This window comes from Juglans regia, chromosome 10, assembly GCF_001411555.2.
Source record: "Juglans regia cultivar Chandler chromosome 10, Walnut 2.0, whole genome shotgun sequence".
NCBI lineage: Eukaryota > Viridiplantae > Streptophyta > Magnoliopsida > Fagales > Juglandaceae > Juglans > Juglans regia.
Genome location: NC_049910.1, coordinates 7,674,668 through 7,683,178, shown reverse-complemented (window position 1 = coordinate 7,683,178; position 8,511 = coordinate 7,674,668). Strand labels below are relative to the sequence as shown.

Sequence of the window (8,511 nt, the reverse complement as noted above, 5' to 3'; positions counted from 1 at the left end):
GCTAAAAGCCTCCCCAAACAAAGGAAAGGGCAACCAGTACTACTTGTCCCTATAAATATATATATATATATATATAGCAGACGATGGATTATATATGTAGACACGATCACCTGCACACAATCATTGTATAGCTCTCTCTTGGTACGCTTTAATTCCTTTGACAGGATTTCACTTGTTTTGTTATTGTACGTTCGATCTAATATTGTTACACAGTTGCTTTCTACTTGCATCTGAAGAGACTAGTTAATGGAGAAATCACACCCCAAGAATGCCTACGGATGGGCAGCCAGGGATACTTCTGGGGTCCTCTCTCCCTTTAAATTCTCAAGAAGGTCCTCTCTCCAATCTTTGGTTATATACTTATTTTATACCCATAGTAGTATAAAAATATTTAGAGATAGATCACGCGACATGTTAATATTACAATCTTAATTTGATGTTGTCCGAAGGCTATATTTATTTATTGCTCCTGCTATTATTGATGACATTGATCCAAAAAGTGTCTATTTCTCTTTCAATTATAGATACTTATGAAAAATTCATATTCATTTCTGTTTTATTTACAACAGATCATGTATAAATTATATGCGTTACAATTCCTCCTTTTTCTTCCTCGATCCTTTTTCTTTGGAATTCTCAATTGGCCTACAATGATCTGTCTACAGGGCAACCGGAGAAAAGAACGTAACGTTCAAACTTCTCTATTGTGGAGTATGCCACTCAGACCTTCACATGGTAGAGAACGATTGGGGTACGTACGTCCACCTACCCGCTTGTGCCCGGGTATGTATTAATCCACATTAATTCTGTATTATTATTAAAAGTAATATTATAATTATTCTTTATTCTTATTAATTTTTATCATCTTTAGTTACAACAACATCTTTTTTATTACCAATTTTGTGGTGAAGAAAGAAAACATATATTACATGTTTGAGTTATCACTTTTATTCGTTTCCAACTCAAACTACCAATTGTCCGATATGAATATGTCCCTAAATCATCAGTACTTTTTTTAAATTTGCATAAAATCTTGGCTTAAATCTGATCGAACTCCCATGAGATTATACAAATTAATGTTGCTTGCGGATGAATTATGAGCACAATTAATTCGTTTTGAACTCAAAATATCCAAGCAATGCTCATGCCCTACCTATTACAAGAAAATTGCTTATTTGCATCAAGTTTTTTTCAACGAAATGACTATTTCTAATTAAAATGAGTTTATTTTCATCGCAAATAGTCATTTTTTGTTGCAAAAAAGTTGGTCACAAATACCTATTTTTCTTGTAATGCTCGTGCGGCCTTGTGCTTCTAAACACAACACAGTTACTGGGTTTGACATTAGCTAGTCTATTACCATCCCATGTAATATAGTTTACTAAATGGATAATGCAGGCATGAAGTTGTGGGTGTAGTAAAAGAGGTGGGGAGCAAGGTACAAAAATTCAAAGTTGGAGACAAGGATGGCGTGGGCTGCATAATTGGAGCATGTGATTATTGTGATAACTGCTCCAACAAGCTCGAAAATTACTGCAAAGAAATGGTCCTCACCTATATTGACAAGTATTATGATGGTACCACCACAAATGGTGGTTGCTCAGATATCATGGTTGCAGACAGGCTACAAGAAAACTGCTTATTTGCGACCAGTTAATTCCAGCGAAATGACTATTTGCAACTAAAATTGGTCGCAAATAGTCTTTTGATTGCAATAAATTGGTCACAAAAACTCATTTTTCTTGTAGTCGAGCACTATGTGGTCCTTATTCCTGATAAACTATCACTTGATGCTTGCGCCACTCTTCTTTGTGCTGGGATCACAGTATACAGCCACTTGAGATTTTATGAGCTTGATAGACCTGGTATGCAATTGGGTGTGGTTGGCCTTGGCGGAGTACTAGGTCATGTGGCCGTGAAGTTTGCCACAGCTATGGGGGTTAAGGTGATAGTGATAAGTACCTCACCTAAGAAGAAGCAGGAGGCCTTAGAACATCTTGGTGCTCACTCATTTTTGGTTAGTAGTGACCCAGATGCAGGTACCGTGTTGTTAATATGTTGCAATGGATCAAATCAAGTATATCCGGAAAAATAATATATTAGATATTCTCGGAGTATGGATACTAATTACTTTTGTCTTATCATAACATGCAATGAAATTACTTATATAAACAATAATCTTAGATAACATGGCATCTATAATAGAACGAGAGTACCACATGTCCGAATTTTGAGGCTACCTAATAATTATTCATATATCTCGCTAATCATATTTGTACTGCATCTTGGCTTCTACTTTTTACCATCCGTGTAGGCTGCACAGGGTACATTGGATGGTATTATTGATAGTCTATGCAGTACACCCTCTTCTGCCTCTGATTGGATTGCTGAAGTCACATGGAAAGCTGATTATGGTTGGCGCACTATAAGAGCCACTTGAGCTATCAGTCTTTCCTTTAACTATGGGTAAGCATGGTGCATGTCTAATGAAAGCTTGAGCGCTTTTTTTTTAAGTAGCCGGTGACTACTCATGGCATGGCCCCACCCAAGTTTATTAATAAAACCCTCACTTCTAGCTGAGGAATACCGTATTAACATACCAAACAAATAAAAACATAAACCAACAAAAAACACCTGAAAACCAAACAAGACCGATCCCAACCCACCTAATATAGTGAGACAATCAGCCTACCTATTTTCGAAAGGATGGAAGGCCCCACCTACCCAACCGAAGAATTCCCTTAAGATAAAAGGGTAAAGAATGACTCTCTTCGTAAATCACGTTCTTCCCCATCTCTCCCACTCTAGCAAGAAAATCCGCCGCACTATGTCCTTCCTGATATTGATGAATCATCCTGAAGTTCACCCCTTCTAACTCTACCAGTAGGTCCTCCCAAAAATCTCAGAGATACCATAAGGCGCATGCACCTTTCCCAAGCCATTCTACGACTATGCGTGAGTCACTTTCAATTATCACATTCGAATATTGAAGCCGTTTGCACAACCGAAGTCCCTCCAAAATTGCTTTTAATTCCGCACTATTATTCATACCGTGCCCAAAATGACAAGAAAAAGTGGCTATCGCATTACCTCAGCAGTCTCAAATAATTCCTCCACCACTAGAATTCCCCGAATTCCCCCGACAGCTACCATCACAGTTCAATTTAACCTAACCTGAAGGGGGCTTGACCCATGAAATTAACTTCCCTAGCCTTGCACACACATGACAGTGTGAAAGTTGAAGTTCACGCACCAACTCCATATCTGACGGAGTGAACTTACGTAAGGTCCTTGAGTTCTCAGCTATAGCACTAACCCAGTACCGAATTTGCCTCCAAACCTGTTCAGAATTCTGGTTCCTACCCTTCATTCTTGCTTTGCATCTTCTCTTCCATAAGCACCATGTAATAACACACAGCAAGACCCCAATTAAAATTCTTATGATAGTTGATTTTCTCGCAAACAAAAACCAGCTGATGAGTCTATTCTTCCATGGCATGGTTCGATGAAACGGAATCCCCAACAGTATTAATAAGGGCTCTATCAAGTTTTGCCCAGCTGCATGACACCCCTTTGTGGGCATTACACCACGACGTGTGTTGTCCTGTGCCTGGTAAATCAACATGTCCACATTGATGTATACAATCATTGAAATCCGCCATAGATATGAGAGGCCTTGGATTTCCACCAATTCTTTCCGCATCCATTTGAATTATATTAAAATCACCTAGAACCAACCAAGGAACATCGGAAACTTGACTTTCTTCCAGGCTTCTCCATAGCTCTCTTCGTTCCACATAAGAACACTTCGCATAGACAAAAGTCACCAAAATCCATCCTTGCTAAGCCAACCTGACACTATCTACATCATCATTGATATCACCTCAAAAGCATTTATAGCCTTCTAAAAGAGCCACAATTTACCACCCTGACTTCCATTAGAAAGGAAGTGATGATAACCCAAAAATTGTCCCAATGTAGCCATACGATCCTCAGCTGCGAATGGCTCTGAAATCGCAAACAAATCCACATAAGCCTTTTTAATGAATTTCTACAACATTCCTCTAGACCTGCCCAACCCCCTAATATTCCAGGAAAAAAAATTGTATAAATCATAGGTCCAACTTATGTGAGCGGGTATGAACTCGTTGAGACTTCCTCAGTGCTTTTTCCTCAATCTTCTTTTTTGATGTCAATCGTTGCTCTGTGTCCGACTCATACATTTTTTCTTTACCCCGTAACAATGAGACTTCACCTACCTCCCGCTTAGAGGAATAACCCACCGTCACCTTCCCCTGACTATAATCCCGCAACCCCTCTAACGGGTGATTAATGCAATCTACCCCAGTCTCCTTCTCAAGCAAAAAAGCCTCACGTATATTTCAGATCTCTTCATCACACCACACTTCCTCACAGTCCTCTTCTTCATTGTCAGAATCTATGGCCCTACCAAGTTGAACCAAACACTTATGCTGGACCTCAGTATTAACTGAGATTAAATGGCCCGAATCATGATTACCTTGGATGACTGGGGCCTCGGGGCATATATCCTGGACCTACAACTCTTTACTAGTTTCCACCACCTCTTTGTTATGATCATCATTCACCACCACATCCTCAGATGGCACTATCTCCCCTTCCTCTAACTGAACAACCTGCTCTTCTCTCTCACCCCCATCACTTACCTTCCCCTCATTCCTCACCACATCCTTAGACGTCACTATCACTTCCTCTGTTTTTTCCCTACTCTATTTCATAGCCTCAGTTGGAACCGTAGCTACCTCCTTCCTCCCTACTTCCTTCCAAACATGATCCACATGCTCATTTCCTAGTCCTTACATCCCTTCCTTCTTACTGGTGTTAGCCCGTGTTTTCTCACCAGACCGACACACGACCGATGTATGCCCTTGCTATAAGCATTTCTTACAATAAAAGCCCTTCTTCTCATACGTAACCTTCTGCCAAAGCTATTTCTGGCCAACTACCAATGGAAAACCATCCACCAGTTCATCTTGGAAGTCCACTTCCACACATATTCTTCCATCGGTAGCCCGGGTATGATATAGCGTCGCATTGTTTGAGCCAAGGAATCGACCAAACAGAGAGGCTAGAAGCTGCAGGCAATCCATATGGTATAGATGTAACGGCAAACCAGGCAAAAATAACCACTGCGGCGCAATAGATGGCTCCTTGTTAACATCAAAGTCCACCGACCAACTAAACAAACGAAATTGACAACCTGCAACCATCCTTCCTTCCCTCTCCCAAGCATGCAGATAGTCCTTCTCATTGGCCAAATGCAACAGCACATGAACCTCATCCATAAAGTTGATCATTGGCACTTCCGTAAAGCCCAAAGTTTTGATAATCTGCAAACGCAACACATCAATAGAAGGCCTCTTTGACATAAACTTCAGCACCGAAGCAAACTTCAATTCCTCAGCCGCCCTATCCATCTCCACATCTGAGAAAACAAAACCCAGAGCCCCATTGATCAATTCTGGTTTTCTAAAGTCGAATGAAATTTGGCACTGAGCAATGGCCATTAAAGGCCTGAGCAAACATACGTCCACCTCCCCATGTAGCACCCACTCCTTTCCCACCCCCATCATCACCTAATCCCTCGCCAAGACCCTCTCTGTTACCCCCAGCAGCACCCACCCCTTTGGTAGTCACCGTAGGGCCACATGGCAAAACCATGCAACGCGGCAAAACCCCACACTCAAAACGATTAAACCCTAGCAGAGGTAAAAAAATCACCCTCCACATCAGCTCCAAAAAGAGGATTTCCAATGACTCTCTATATAAAAGCTTGAGCGCTTGCTGATTGACATTGATGTGTTTGAACTTTGCTTTCTTTTCAATACTACATGTTCAAATAGTATTAGTTGTGGCAGCCTCTTATGATGTGGTTGCCTCATGTATATTAATTTCATGTTAGAGATGGTGTAATAATGAAGTATTATGGAAATGATAGGAAGAAAGATAGTGGGTGGTAGTGCCATGGGAGGCATGAAAGAGAAACAAAAAATGATAGATTTTGTAGCCGAACATGACATATCTGCTGAAATTGAGGTGATTCCGATCGATTACGTGAACACTGCCATGGAGCGGCTTGTGAAAACAGATGTTAGATACCGATTTGTCATTGATATTGGGAACACATTGGGCTCGAGTTGTTGAATTATGCTTCCTTAATCTTAGTACGAGTCACTGACTAGTTGACTATTCAACTCAGTTGATTCAAAAGTCTATCTTCTGGTATTATGTTTTTTTGCTTTTATTTTCTCCGCAATTTTGCAAAGATGTTTTGGGATAATAGTCAAATATAAAATCTTTTCTAATTTGAGATCCAATTAGTTGTTGCATATCTTCATGTAATCCATTCCATCAAAGAAAGACAATGCATTAATAGATATTGGGTCCTTTGTAATCTCTGGCATGCACTCGTGATCATGAAACATTTCATTGCATTAATAGTTCAAAGGCCAATTTTAACTACCTTGCAAGATATGCTTAAAATCAAGATCAACATAACAACATGATCAAAGCTTTGAGTAAGAGCCAACCAATTCCACAATCAATTATGCATTAAGTAGCAAAAAATACTTATAGCATGAAAAGAGCCAATGTTCGAAATGTAGAAGAACAAAAGTTATAATTGCATGTCTTAGAGCATCCACATTGGTCTATGCATATGCATATGCAAAGTCATATTTGCCTAATATGAGCATAAATTTATCTAGATTGGCTTATTCATATCCATATATTTAGCTAACTATGAACAATACTTATCTAAATTTGAAGAGCTATTTTTCACTCCATAAAACATATTTTAATCATTATTTATCTCTCCTCCCACTCTTTCCCTCACAATCATTTCCTCTTCTCCCTCCTTCAACAATACAACAATCCTTCGCCTGCACATTCATTTTATTAATATAATATATTATATAATTTTTTTCGTTTTATTATATTTTTAATATAATATATATAACAAATATATTTTTTATTATTGTATTTGTATTATTAATATCAAATGTATGAAGTGGATGCTAATTGCAAAATATATATAAAAAATTGATTTTAGAAAAAAAATTAATAATAATAATAATATAATTTATTATTATTTTGTCTCAAATATGCATAAGCCAATGTGAAAGTTTTGCTTGAATGGCAAAATAGATATGCAAAAGAGGGTATTTTGCATATGCATATGCATTGACCAATACTAGTGCTCTTAAGTTCAAATCAATCGAGCGGATGAAGCAAACAAATTAATCTATTTATTTTTTCTTTGTACTAGCCAGATAAATTAGAAGTAATGGGAGGAATGTGACGCCTTGACCCACACCTACGGAATGCTAGAATTGTGACGTCGGGATGATGACAACACGGTTACGCATCCCAACGATAAGTGCTAAGTGTGTGTACATGCAATAGTGTAGAACAAAACAAAGCAGCGGATAATTTAAATAAGTCGACTAAGTACCAGATGTATTTAATATAAATTCACTTAAACCAAAACGTTTAAAAAACAAAAAACAAAATAGTTATCCCATAAACATTATAATACAGAATACATAATTCGACAAGTGGGAAACATATCCCAAACACGAGTGAGTGATCCCATATCACTCATTCGGCGGAGCCAAATCCTTAGGCTCAGCATCCGCATCTACAAGAAAATCTACGATACCATAAAATGGTACCGCATAGTAACCACATGAGATGTGAATCTCAGTAAGTAACAATCTAAACAACCCATGAGATAAAACATATTGATGCAACCAACAATTATGCTTGCATAGGATGAAATATGCATGAGACCTAAAAACATCATTTTTCCCGAAAATGATTGTTTTCCAATGCACGCCAAAATCCCATTTTGGCCCAAAACATTCCATTAAAACATTTCCTGCAATTTTCCCCGAAAATGGCCCAAAATAATAATCCATCATTTTCCCAAAATATGGTCCACATATCCATTTATCGAAAAACCACCATTTTCCCAGAAAATGGCCCAAATATACAATTTAATCGTATGCACCATGATCTGCCATATGGACCATCCACACACCCTGGCTCCCTTCGTCACACCACGGGTAATGACCATGTGAGAGACTTCGTAGTGAGCGATGCCCAATTTTGCGCCTAGCGCATTCATGGCCAAAAATCCTCTAACCCCTGCTAGCAAGAAGGGCTACAGAGTCGTCACAAAACTGTTATCATCCTGTCCAATCCCGTTGTCGCCCAACGATAACCCAGGGACATCACTCAGTATATTCCGCTCCCGAGTGACTAGAGGAGCTCCACCTAGATAATACTCCATCTCGGCTTGGGGTCGTGATACACATGCACCCAGAAACCATTTCTCACATGAAAACCCAGTTTTCAAACATACACATGAACATGCATGCAATTATGTGAAAACCCAGTTTTCCTTTACAAACGTGAATATGGGTGCAATTATGCAATGTACATAACATGACATAAATATCCAATAGCCAA

General features: G+C 38.9%; 1 pseudogene; it reads left to right on the top strand.

Annotated features, from left to right (window-relative positions):
• The first annotated feature begins 246 nt into the window (after window positions 1-246).
• LOC108994231 lies at window positions 247-6,183 on the top strand (annotated as a pseudogene).
• The last annotated feature ends 2,328 nt before the right edge of the window (window positions 6,184-8,511 follow it).